We start from the raw sequence: 13,686 nt of genomic DNA on the forward strand, positions 1-13,686 counted from the left end.
TTTTATGCATAAATTGCATTTCTCCACTAAAGTTTATGGTAATTTTTCTAACTGTCTCTACTCGCCACTGAATCGAACCTTAAAGGGGTACTCCGCCCCTAGACATCTTATCCTCTATCCAAAGGATAGGGAATATGATGTCTGATAGCGGGGATCCCACCGTTGGGGGCCCCCTTGATCTCCCTTGTTGCACCCGGCATTGATTTAGAGTTCCGGATGCAGCGCCGGAGGCTCGTGACGGCCACCCCCACTCATGACATCACGGCCAGGCCTCTCAATGCAAGTTTATGGGAGGGGGCATGGCCGTGACATCACGAGTGGGGCGTGACCGTGATGTCACGAGCCTCCACCCCGCATCGCCAGTCATCTGGCATGGAGCCAATTTACACCCGTGCACCTGATGTATGTGGTTCCGCAGCCGAGATTGCGGGGGTCCCGCCACTGGGACTGGAAATAAGATGTCTAGGGGCGGAGTACCCCTTTTATAGGAATAGTTGAGAAGCAATAGATCAATGTACAACATGTGGATGTGCAGCCATGTCTTTCTTTCTAAATTTGTTGTACATTCATATTAGTCTGTCTTCTAATTTTTCTGTTTTGCTTTGGTTCCCATACCCCATCCACTTGGCCACAACATTTTTGATTAGCAGCATTTTTAATTAGCAAGAGACTGGATAAGGGTTTATTCCTAGCTTCTCCCAGTCTTCTGGATGCTGTGGCCATTGTTGTGTGGTATTGTGTCTGTTGGGTGGCTAGGCCTAGAGCGGGGACTAGGTCTGTCAGTAGTGGTACTGCTGGACCACTGGGCCTTTTTTCTATGGGCACTGGTGTTGTGTTGCTGTTGGTCGTCGCTCAGCTGCATTCCACTAGAAAACATTTTTTTTATTTTAATCAACAGGTGCTAGAAAGTTAAACAGATTTGTAAATGACCAATTCAAAAATCTTAATTCTTCAAGTACTTATCAGCTGCTGTTATGATCCACAGGAAGTTCTTTTCTTTTTGAATTTCCTTTTTGTCTGACCACAGTGCTGACACCTCTGTCAATTTTAGGAACTGTCCAGAGCAGGATAGATTTTCTATGGGGATTTGCTCCTACTCTGGACAGTTACTAAAATGGACAGAGGTTATAACAGAGAGCATTGTGGTCAGACAGAAAGGAAATTCAAAAAGAAAATAACTTCCTGTAGATCCTAATGGCAGCTGATAAGTACTGGAAGAATTAAGATTTTTTAATAGAAGTAATTTACAAATCTGTTTAACTTTCTGGCACCAGTTGATAAAAAAAAAAAAAAAAAAAAATGTTTTCCAGTGGAGTACCCCTTTAAGTTAGGGACTCATATCAGTCATTCCGAGCAAAATAGTTATGCAACTTACAGGAAGTGACAAGTGAACTTGTTAAGTTTGACAGATAAATATATGTATATATAACTCAATAGCCAAAACTTATCAAACTATATGAGAGAAAAACTAGAGTGATTTTCATATAACAACCAATCACAGCTCAGCTTTCACTTTACCTGAGCTTGTTAGCTGAGCTGTGATTGGTTGCTGTGGAAAAATCACTCCACTTTTTTTTCTCGCACAGTTTGATAAATCTAGGCCAATGTGTACTTGTGTATGTTCCAGCATCACTTCCAAACTGCTGGAGATATTTTGATAATACTTCGACACATGTTACTAATATGTCAAATAAAAATATAGAACAGGTTAATTAACCCTTACCCGCCCCCATTGGCGAGGGTCAGGGTTCTTGTTTAAAGGGGTACTTCACTGGAAAACATTTTTTTTTTTTAAATCAACTGGTGCCAGAAAGTTAAACAGATTTGTAAATTACTTCTATTAAAAAAAAATTGCAATCCTTCCAGTACTTGTGCTGTATGATCCCCAGGAAGTTATTTTCTTTTTTGGATTTCCTTTGTGCCTAACCACAGTGCTTTCTGCTGACACCTCTGTCCATTTTAGGAACTGTCCAGAGTAGGAGCAAATCCCCATAGATAACCTCTCCTGCTCTGGACAGTTTCTAAAATGAACAGAGGTGTCAGCAGAGAGCATTGTGGTCAGGCAGAAAGGAAATTCAAAAAGAAAATAACTTCCTGTGGATCATACAGCAGCTGATAAGTACAGGAAGGATTAAGATTTTTTTAAATGAGTAATTTACATATCTGTTTAACTTTCTGGCACCAGTTGATTTAAAAAAAAAATGTTTTCCAGTGGAGTAACCCTTTAACCCCTTAAGGACCAAGGACGTACCGGTACGTCCTTGGTCCTGCTCTTCTGATATAACGCGGGGTTACACAGTAACCCCGCGTCATATCATGGCGGGCCCGGCGTCATAGTGAAGCCGGGACCCGCCTCTAATAGCGCGCAGCGCCGATCGCGGCGCCGCGCGCTATTAACCCTTTAGCCGCGTGGCTAAAAGTGAAAGTTCCCGACTAGCTCAGTCGGGCTGTTCGGGATAGCCGCGGCTAATCGCGGCATCCCGAACAGCTGACAGCTGCCTCCTCGCTGTCCGATCGCCGAATGACTGCTCAGTGCCTGAGATCCAGGCATGAGCAGTCATGCGGCAGAATCGTTGATCACTGGTTTCTTATGAGAAACCAGTGATCAACATAGAAGATCAGTGTGTGCAGTGTTATAGGTCCCTATGGGACCTATAACACTGCAAAAAAAAAGTGAAAAAAAGTTGGGTAACATTTTAATCATATGGAATAGAGATGATCAAATTTTTCAAAAATTCGATTCGGCTGGTTTGCTGAATTTTCCAGATAAATTAGTTTAGATCCGAATATATTTGCGGCAAATCGCTATTTAAAACAGCTATTTCCATGCTACAGAGAGCCTCGATAGTGGCGTAGAAAACTTAGCCTTGCTGTAATACGCATAGGGAGTGTGCTGGGGTAGTGAAATAATACTGTTATTCAGTATGACATGGAAATTACAGGCGACACTATTAGAATCACTGCCACAGAGCGGCACAATAACAGACTCTGGATGTGGCAGCAGGGTCGGGAGACCATATGGCATCACAATTGAACAGATTAAATAGATTTTTTAGAGTTCAATTGAAGAGTTTAAGGAGATTAACAAGTTTAATGTGCCACCTGCAGCATGAGATCATATGGCGGCACAATGATACAGTCAGGAGGTGGCGGCAGCCTATGTAGGCCACAGAGCAGCACAATGACAGAGCCTGGAGGTGCCAGCAGCATGACGAGACGATAGGGTGGAACAGTAACAGAGCCTGGAGGTGGCAGCAGAATAACGAGACTATAGAGCGGCACATTTACATAGCCTGGAGGTGGCAGCAGCATGAGGAGAGGGCATGTTTGGCTCCAGACTTCTCACTGCTGCCACCGTGCTGCCTCACGGGAAACCCGCCACCCTCTTCTCCTGATGGATGAAGCCCCTTCTGCACCCGGCTCCCAAGTACGATCGGCTTCATCATCATTGAGTTGTGTCTGAACGTCACTGATGTCATCCTCAAGTTCCTCAATGGTGTCTGTTTCAGGAGCCCGAATGTTTGCAACACCACCTCCCACGCCACTCTCCTCATCACTACTTGTCTGCCTAGCGGAGGAAGAAGCGGGTGTCTCCTTCACATCTTGGCTGGGCAGTAGCTGCTGACTGTCCTCTAGTTGATCGTCCTTGCTGCATAGTGGAGCTGAGCCCACAGCATACAATACTTCTATGTGTGAAGGAACAGCATAGGACAGAGACAGTTGGAGGACAGGGACTGCTCCCGGGCCATGCCAACTGAGGGTTGAGTCTGAGGAACTCACTGACTGTTGATTGGGGGTGTGGGATGTCACTTGTAATAAAGTGGATGACCAAGTTAACCAATCGATGACAGCAGATGGGTTGCTGGTCGAGACATAACCGCTAGCAGACATCCGGGAGCTCAGACCGCTCGCTGCGACTCCAGCTGCCACGTGCCCCTACTCTGTTGTGACCTCTGCCTGATAAATTTAGGTCTCTGCCATTTCTTTGTGCACGGCCTTGCACTTCTCTGCCAGACATACTTGTAGAACAGTGTTGTGTGTATATATTTTACTTTTTATAGAGTCATACGCACCTATACGGCTAAAACAGAGACTTGCGGAACACTCAGTGTGTGTGTGTATATATCCCTGCTTTTACACGAACAGGCCACTTTACACTTGAAACAGAAAACACGTACGACAGCGTAGTGCGTATATATATATATATATATATATATATATATTTTTTTTTTTTTTTTTTGGAGTAATATGCCCCAGTACGGTTGCACCAGAAATAAACATAACAATCTGGTACGTAAGTCTTTTAGTGGTTTTACACTTACTGCCCCCTATTAACCTTAACCAGAAAAAATGTAGGACTGCGGAGTGCATATATTTTTTGAGTAATACACCCTAGTACTGATGCAATAGAAAAAACGCATACTGTCTTTCTCTCTGAACTGTCCCTGCCTGCACTATGGTTGCTTGAAGTCTTAGAATGGGGATTGCTCCCAGTTCTGAATTCAATTGGCAGACTCTGAAACAACTTCAGAATTTTCCCTGCCTCTACTATAGTTGCTTGCAATCTTTAAATGAGCAGTGCTTCCTGTGATTATCTCAATCTGCAAACTATGAAAGGACTTCTAAACTCTCCCTGCCTGTCTGCCTGCAGTGATGCGGGCTTGAGGTCAATGGATTTCCCCTGTGCTGATTTGTATTGTCAGTAATGCTGATTAGTGACCACACAGTGTCTGCTTTCTAGCCAGAACAAATACAGGCTTGAGGTTAATGGATTTGCCGCTGTAAAGATCTGTATTGTCAGTAACAGTGATTAGTGCGCACACACAGTCTCTGCTTTCTCAGCAAAACACCCGGGAAATGACCATCTTCGGCAATGGCTGACGAAAATATAGGGCTGTGACATCACAGGGCTGGCTGCTGACAGGCTTATGCTGCTGTTACGTTATGCACTCTGGCCGCACACGCAGGCCGTGAGCGCATGGTCCCGTTACCTGCTGCTGCTGGCGGGGCTGGGATTCGCATCGCAGGACGCACCCGCATGCAAATCCCAATCCGTCACTCACCTGATGCTTCTCCTAACCCCGTCTCTGACTCTCCACTCTGGCCCGTGCGTCCCCGTCCCCTAGGGCGCGTGCATCGGAGCTTTAAGATTTAACCCCTTAAGGACCAGGCCATTTTACACCTTAAGGACCAAAGTGTTTTTTGCAAATCTGACCACTGTCACTTTAAACATTAATAACTCTGGAATGCTTTTAGTTATCATTCCGATTCCAAGATTGTTTTTTCGTGACATATTCTACTTTATTTATTTATTTTATGGTAACTTGCATCCTTTCTTGGTGAAAAATCCCCAAATTTGATGAAAAAATGAAAATTTTGCATTTTTCTAACTTTGAAGCTCTCTGCTTGTAAGGAAAATGGATATTCAAAATACATTTTTTTTGGTTCACATATACAATATGTCTACTTTATGTTGGCATCATAACATTTATGAGTTTTTACTTTTGGAAGACACCAGAGAGCTTCAAAGTTCAGCAGCAATTTTGAAATTTTTCACAAAATTTTCAAACTCGCTATTTTTCATGGACTAGTTCAGGTTTGAAGTGGATTTGAAGGGTCTTCATATTAGAAATACCCCATAAAAGACCCCATTATAAAAACTACACCCCCCAAAGTATTCAAAATGACATTCAGTAAATGTATTAACCCTTTAGGTGTTTCACACGAACAGCAGTAAAGTGAAGGAGAAAATTCAAAATCTTCATTTTTACACTCGCATGTTGTTGTAGATCCAATTTTTGAATTTTTGCAAGGGGTAAAAAGGAGAAAATTTTTACTTGTATTTGAAACCCAATTTCTCTCAAGTAAGCACATACCTCATATGTCTATGTTAATTGTTCAACGGGCGCAGTAGAGGACTCAGAAGGGAAGGAGCGACAAAGGGTTTTTGGGGGGCATGTCACCATTAGGAAGCCCCTATGGTGCCAGCAAAAAAAACACATGGCATACCATTTTGGAAACTAGACCCCTTGGGGAACGTAACAAGGGGTAAAGTAAACCTTAATACCCCACAGGTGATTCGCGACTTTTTCATATGTAAAAAAAAAAAGAAAAAATGTTTTACCTAAAATGCTTGGTTTCCCAAAAAAATTTACATTTTTAAAAAGGATAATAGCAGAAAATACCCCCCCAAAATTTGAAGCCCAATTTCTCCCGATTCAGAAAACACCCCATATGGGGGTGAAAATTGCTCTGCTGGTGCACTACAGGTCTCAGAAGAGAAGGAGTCACATTTGGCTTTTTGAAAGCAAATTTTGCTCTGCGGGCATGCAACATTTGGGAAGCCCCTATGGTGCCAGAACAGCAAAAAAAAAAAAAAAAAACACACATGGTATACCATTTTGGAAACTAGACCCCTCGGGGAACGTAACAAGGGGTAAAGTGAACCTTAATACCCTACAGATGTTTCACGACTTTTGCATATGTAAAAAAAAAACATTTTTTTAACCTAAAATTCTTGGTTTCCCAACATTTTTACATTTTTAAAAAGGGTAATAGCTGAAAATATCCCCCAAAATTTGAAGCCCAATTTCTCCCGATTCAGAAAACACCCCATATGGGGGTGAAAAGTGCTCTGCTGGCGCACTACAGGTCTCAGAAGAGAAGGAGTATCATTTGGCTTTTTGAAAGCAAATTTTGCTCTGGGGGCATGCCGCATTTAGGAAGCCCCTATGGTGCCAGAACAGCAAAAAAAAAAAACATGGCATACCATTTTGGAAACTAGACCCCTCGGGGAACGTAACAAGGGGTAATGTGAACCTTAATACCCCACAGGTGATTCACGACTTTTGCATTTGTAAAAAAAAATAATAATACATTTTACCTAAAATGCTTAACTAAAATTTTACATTTTTAAAAAGGGTAATAGCAGAAAATACCCCCCAAAATTTGTAACACAATTTTTCCCGAGTATGGGGATAGGGTTGGACATAGGAGTATTCTACGCCGGTGATTCCCAAACAGGGTGCCTCCAGCTGTTGTAAAACTCCCAGCATGCCTAGACAGTCAGTGGCTATCTGGCAATACTGGGAGTAGTTGTTTTGCAACAGCTGGAGGCTCCGTTTTGGAAACAGTGGCGTACCAGACGTTTTTCATTTTTATTGGGGAGGGGAGGGGGGCTGTGTAGGGGTATGTGTATATGTAGTGTTTTTTACTTTTTATTAAAGGTGGTTCACAGTAGTTTCTCGCTGGCAGTTTGAGCTGAGGCAGAAAATTTGCTGCAGCTCAAACTTGCAGCCGGATACTTACTGTAAACCTCCGCCCATGTGAGTGTACCCTGTACATTCACATTGGGGGGGGGAGAAACATCCATCTGTTGCAAAACTACAACTCCCAGCATGTACGGTCTATCAGTGCATGCTGGGAGTTGTAGTTTTGCAACAGCTGGAGGCACATTGGTTGTGAAACACTGAGTTTGGTAACAAACTCAGTGTTTTGCAACCAGTGTGCCTTCAGCTGTTGCAAAAGCTACAACCCCCAGCATGTACGGACAGCGGAAGGTCATGCTGGGTCTTGTAGTTATGCAATAGCTGGAGGCATACTACTTTGGCTGGGGATGCTGGGGATTGTAGTTATGCAACAGCTGGAGACACACTGGTTTGCTACCTAACTCAGTGTGCCTTCAGCTGTTGCAAAACTACAACTCTCAGCAGTCACCGACAGCCAACAGGCATGCTGGGAGTTGTAGTTACCAACCAACAGATGCAACACTACAACTCCCAGCATGCTCTTTAGCTGATTGTGCACGCTGGGAGTTGTAGTTATACAACAGCTGAAGGTACACTTTTCCATAAAAAAAAATGTGCCTCCAGCTGTTGCAAAACTATAAGTCCCAGCATGCCCATAATGGAATGCTGGGAGTTGTGGTGGTCTGCCTCCTGCTGTTGCATAACTACAGCTCCCAGCATGCCCTTTTTGCATGCTGGGAGCTGTTGCTAAGCAACAGCAGGGGGCTGTCACTCACCACCTGCTGCTGCTCCACGCCGCATCAGGTCAGTCCCTCGTCGCCCCCGCCGCTGCTCCTGGGGCCCCGATTCCAACATTGACGCCAGGGATCGGGGTCCCCAGCACCCGGGGTCTTCTTCCCGCACCCGCTCACGTCCTCCGGAAGGGGGGCGGAGTGGGTTGCGGGAGTGACACCCGCAGCAGGTGCCATGATTAGTCGGCCGGTAAACCGGCCGAGGAATCAGGGCGATTGTGAGGTGGCACCAGTGCCACCTCACCCCTGCTGGCTATGGCTGTTCGGGGCCGTCTCTGACTGCCCCGATCAGCCAGTAATTCCGGGTCACCGGATCACTGGAGACCCGATTGACCCGGAATTGCCGCAGATCGCTGCGGCAATTCCAGCGATCTGCGCCCATCGTCGACATGGGGGGGCATAGGAGGTCTGCCTTTCCTGGGGTCTAGAGCCCTGCTGCCGGCCCTTCTCTCCCCTTAGCTATCGGCGCCGCTGCCCGTTCTGTCCCCCTGACTATCGGTGTCGGCGCCCCATTGCCGGCGCCGATAGCCAGGGGGAGAGAAGGGGCAGCGGCACCGGCAATGGGTAATTATGCCACCGGGGATGGGGGGAGGCAACGGGGCAGCGGCGCCGGCAATGGGTGTCGCTGCCCCTTTTCTCCCCCTGGCTATCGGCGCCGCTTCTCTCCCCCTGGCTATCGGTGCCGGCAATGGGGCGCCGGTACCGATAGTCAGGGGGACAGAACGGGCAGCGGCGCCGATAGCTAGGGGGAGAGAAGGGCCGGCAGCAGCGCTCTAGACCCCAGGAAAGGCAGGGGGAGAGAAGCGGGCAGCGACGGCCTCTCTCCCCTTGCCTTTCCTGGGAGTGTATCGGCGTATCACACGCACATAGACTTTAGGCTAAAAAAAAAAATATATATATATATATATATATATATATATATAAAGCTGAAGAAAAACAAGAGACCAGCAGCACACAAAAATAAGGTGCAAAAAAGCACCTTATTGCACCTTATTTTTGTGTTCTGCTGGTCTCTTGTTTTTCTCTAGTATATGTGAACCTCTCACCAGGGTACACACCCAGCGTGCACCATTGCATTGCTTTTTCTCAAATTTCTTGTGCTGCTCTTCTGGAATTTAATTATATATAAAGCTGGCTATACACAAAGGAAAAATGTCAGCAAAATACATGTTTGGCTGATAAATATTTATTTATTTTATTAAATTATATAGTGCCAATATATCTCAGACCACTGTCATCACACATTGTGGTCCCTCAGAATATTATTATTATTTTTTATTTTTTTTATGTGGGAAGAAACCAGGGAATCAGAGTAAGATCACACGGGAATGCATCCGCAGCTTACGTAACACTGCAGAGCCACGGCAGAGCTGCTGCCATAGCTTTGTGTATCCGCTGATATCTGTGCATTTCCCGCTGGCAGTCATGAGAGGACACTCAGAGCTACAGCAGCTGCAACAGGTAGCTTGCTCTGCCATTGCTTTGTGACGGCTGGCCGGCAGTGCATCCGCAGCATATTTGTGCCCCCCGTGTAAACCCTACCCTGAACAAGAAATACATCTAAATTCCATGAAGTTGTTGCTCTTGGTCAGAATTAAACCTGGACCCTAGCTTTGAAAAGCTTACCACTGAGCCACCATGCTGTCTCCCCCCAACTTCCCCTAAAACAGGTAAGCTTATATCATCTGAGCTTGCATGTGTGATGCAAGAACATGAAGCTCTACACCTCATGGAATGAAAAGGCTATCTACTTCTGTCTGGGGGAGGTCTAGCTAAAATCATACACATTAATTTATGAGAATAAACAAATATTTATCTACTGGTACTTATACTTTACCAGAAATGTTAAGGTTATCCATATTTACTGATGTCACAATGTCACAAATTTCAATTGAAAAACAAAAATAGAGAAAAAGAAACACAGCCGAACATCCACAATTTTTATTTTGATCTACCTGCTTCTCAGCATAAATCAAACACTAATTGGTTGTTAGTATAAATTTCGATCAAAAAGTACAAGCCCACTCACCACATCAAGGCCACCTACTTAGAATGGGTCCCTAACCCAACATTGGCATAGTGCCAGGCGGCGGCCACCACCACCACCACAATACCATGCCCACAGGGAGACCAACCAACGGCCAGGTAGCCCCACTGCTGCCCGACCAAGCCCCTGGGTACGGGCTACACCACCCCCCGGACAAAGCATCACAGCAACAATGACCGCCGAAGTGCAACCACACCAATGTGAATACCTACCATTTTATAAATAAACTTTAGAGAACAGAAATATTTAAAACAATGCAAAATAGCAGTAAGTTCATTGCAAAACAGAGCATTGACTCAACTCAATACACACATCATACAAGTTAGTACCGTAGACAGAAATAGAACAAACACTAAAATAGCTGCATGGTATGCAGATAAGCACAATGAAACTTTTCTGGCTGTTGTACGATATAAAAAAAATTAAAAAATCACCAACCTAGGGCAATAAGTATGCGAAAAGTCCACCTTCATACAATAAAAAGTCCATAGGTCAATAGAACATAAAAAATTACCCCCCCCAAAAAACTCTGATCATATGCAGTATGCTAAAACATAACTTTTATTAGTCAGTGTATAAAAATCCTTTGGTAAACAAAATAATGAAAAAACTTATAAATGCACCACAACATAGTGTATCAAAAGTCATATTTCTAGGATCAGTCAGGGTCTGAGTGTTCAGACCCTGACAGATTGCTAGAATTAACCAGAATATAAGAATGAGACTACGCCTTCCCACTGCTGTCTGTGCCAGCAACCAAGACACTCATAGACTTACAGTGCAAGTCTGTTTATGTCCTGTGGCCCTTAGCACGCTCCTCTCCTGGCTTACTCTGGTGTTTAATCTGAACACCTAGACCCCGACTGATCAAAACATTTGACATGTCTCTGAAATCTTATATTGTTTTCCTTTTCATCCCAAAAAAATAATTGTCTAAACTATTTGCAGTGTGCATGTTGCTGAGCCCTGATTTCTAGGTTTGCTTGGGGCCTGATTCCTTTTGAAAAACTGCGAGGACAAGTCCATGTTGAGTTAAATGTTTTGCTTGGATCTAGGAAATGGTTTAACTTATTAAATAATCCTGAAAACACTTCATTATTAGATGTACTTGAATGTTTTACTTGTTACGATGGTTGTGACCTTTTCAACATTGTGTTTCTCTACTGGCTAACAATCCTTAGTTCTCCTGCTGGAAATAAATGAGGTAAACAAGGGAGTAATGACAATAGCAACCAACCAATTCACAGAACCCAGAAAAGGTCAAAGCAATAGAGTATATTCCAGCAATGACAGATGCATAAAAAAAGACATTCAAATTCTGATGCTTCATTCCTATGACAGAAACAGTAATGAGGATGGAAAATGGCACATATAAATCTTCTTTTGCGACAATAATTGTTAAAATAACGGGTAATGTGCTTTACATTTTGGAACTGTAATTTTGTATTTGCTTCTGCATGAAATATTAACATTCTCTGAAAAGGATTAAAAAGTGCAACTTAGTGAGTTCATGTGATGATTTATGAAAAATTTGCCTTTATTTTAAGCTTGAAAAACTTTAGATGCAACTTTTTGGCATGTATTTCATAGAAATCAATTTCTTCAATCTAAACAATGAATTATTCAATATATGAATTGAAATGTTGGTTTGATTGGTTTTAACTGGAGTAAATGCAGTCACATTAATATACAGATACAGTGCAGAATGCTCCATTATCTCTTGTTTGTTAATTGGCTGCTTTATCACTGTAGAATGAGGCTAATTCCGAAAAACACAGGGTGAGATATGGGCACTTTCATAAGGAAGGAGTTCCTAAATCTTTTTTCTTTCCTAAATTCTGTGGATTATTATTGAGGTTGTATGCTAGCTAAATGGTAAGGACTGTTGCCTGTCCACACTGGTATTTTGGGTTCAATCCCTTTCTGATGGAGTAATGGTGTTTTATTTATTTATTTATTTTCATTCCCACCTTTGTTATTTTTCCATTGACATGGCCTTTTAGTATTTTGTGAGAACAGTTATATTTTTTAATGCTACCATTCAGGGTCGTACTGGCCCAAAAGTGTACTTGGGATTTCCACCTGGGGTCCCTAGTTCTGTTACAATATAGACTCCAATGATCAAGGCTTTCAATTCAAGGATTCACAAATAACCTATGAGGCCTTAGTGATGACATGTCTCAATTTTGCAATGATAGCAACATAGATTATATACAATTAACCCCTTCCTGCCTTAGGATGTATAATTATGTCATGGGAGGGAATATAATGACAGGACATATATATTTACTTCCTGCCATTTAATGCTCTATGAAGCCATAATAACTTAGCTATCGACAGCCAAAACTAACTAATGCCAGGCAGCAGCATTTGTCACATTGCCTGGCATCAACCATTTAGATCCAGGAATCAAAGTTGATTAATTGATGTAAAACGTAAAATTATTGTGGCTATTGGGTTTGGAGGGCTGATTAGGACCACTGTGGGGTGATTGCAGGGTCCTGACTAGCTATAATGACGAGCAGAGGCCACTTACCCTCCTCTGTGCTATCCGATTGGTGCTGCAGCAGTACTGGAAGGCATGAAAGCTTTTATAATTGGAGCGCCGATAACACTGATCAATGCTTTGCCTATGGCATAACATTGAACAATGTATACAATTGAAAGATTACGTGTAATAGTATCCTATAGGGACTTAAAAATAGCAATAGGTTAAATGCTTTCCAATAAAAATTGGTCTTACTGCATGTGTGTATGTTTCAGATAAAAAATAAAATACTGAGCTCTATCTGGAGCAGAGAGGATAAGAGTAACAACAAGCTGTATAGAGCTACTGAATATATTTGTGCTATTAAAGCAGCAGGAAAGAAATAAAGAAATAGGCATTTCAATGTACAGTATATCAGGGCCTTAAGTTCTATAGAAATTCTGTCTGACTTCTGTCCCCTCTGCATACAATCTGAACCACAGATTTTTAGTGATTTTAACCCCTTAAGGACCGGGGGTTTTTCCGTTTTTGCATTTTTGTTTTTTGCTCCTTGCCTTTAAAAAATCATAACTCTTTCAATTTTGTTCCTAAAAATCCATATAATGGCTTATTTTTTGTGCCACCAATTCTACTTTGTATTTTGCCCAAAAATCTACGGTGAAACGGAAAAAAAAATCATTGTGCGACAAAATTGAAAAAAAACGCTGTTTTGTAACTTTTGGGGGCTTCCGTTTCTACGTAGTCCATTTTTCGGTAAAAATGACACCTTATCTTTATTCTGTAGGTCCATACAATTAAAATGATACCCTACTTATATAGGTTTGATTTTGTCGGACTTCTGGAAAAAATCATAACTACATGCAGGAAAATTAATACGTTTAAAATTGTCATCTTCTGACCCCTATAACTATAAAATTTTTCCGTGTATTGGGCAGTATGAGGGCTCATTTTTTGCGCCGTGATCTGAAGTTTTTAACGGTACCATTATTGCGTTGATATAAAAAGTGACCAAAAATGCACTATTTTGGACTTTGGAATTTTTTTGCGTGCACGCCATTGACCGAGCAGTTTAATTAATGATATATTTTTATAATTGGGACATTTCCGCACGAG

At 42.8% G+C, this 13,686-nt stretch overlaps 1 long non-coding RNA gene across 1 annotated transcript in view; it reads right to left on the minus strand.

Moving 5' to 3' along the window:
- The window catches only part of LOC130290734 (uncharacterized), a 212,453-nt gene that overhangs the window by 79,419 nt on the left and 119,348 nt on the right, over positions 1-13,686 (minus strand). The window lies entirely within an intron of this gene.

The sequence above is a fragment of the Hyla sarda genome, chromosome 1 (assembly GCF_029499605.1).
Source record: "Hyla sarda isolate aHylSar1 chromosome 1, aHylSar1.hap1, whole genome shotgun sequence".
NCBI lineage: Eukaryota > Metazoa > Chordata > Amphibia > Anura > Hylidae > Hyla > Hyla sarda.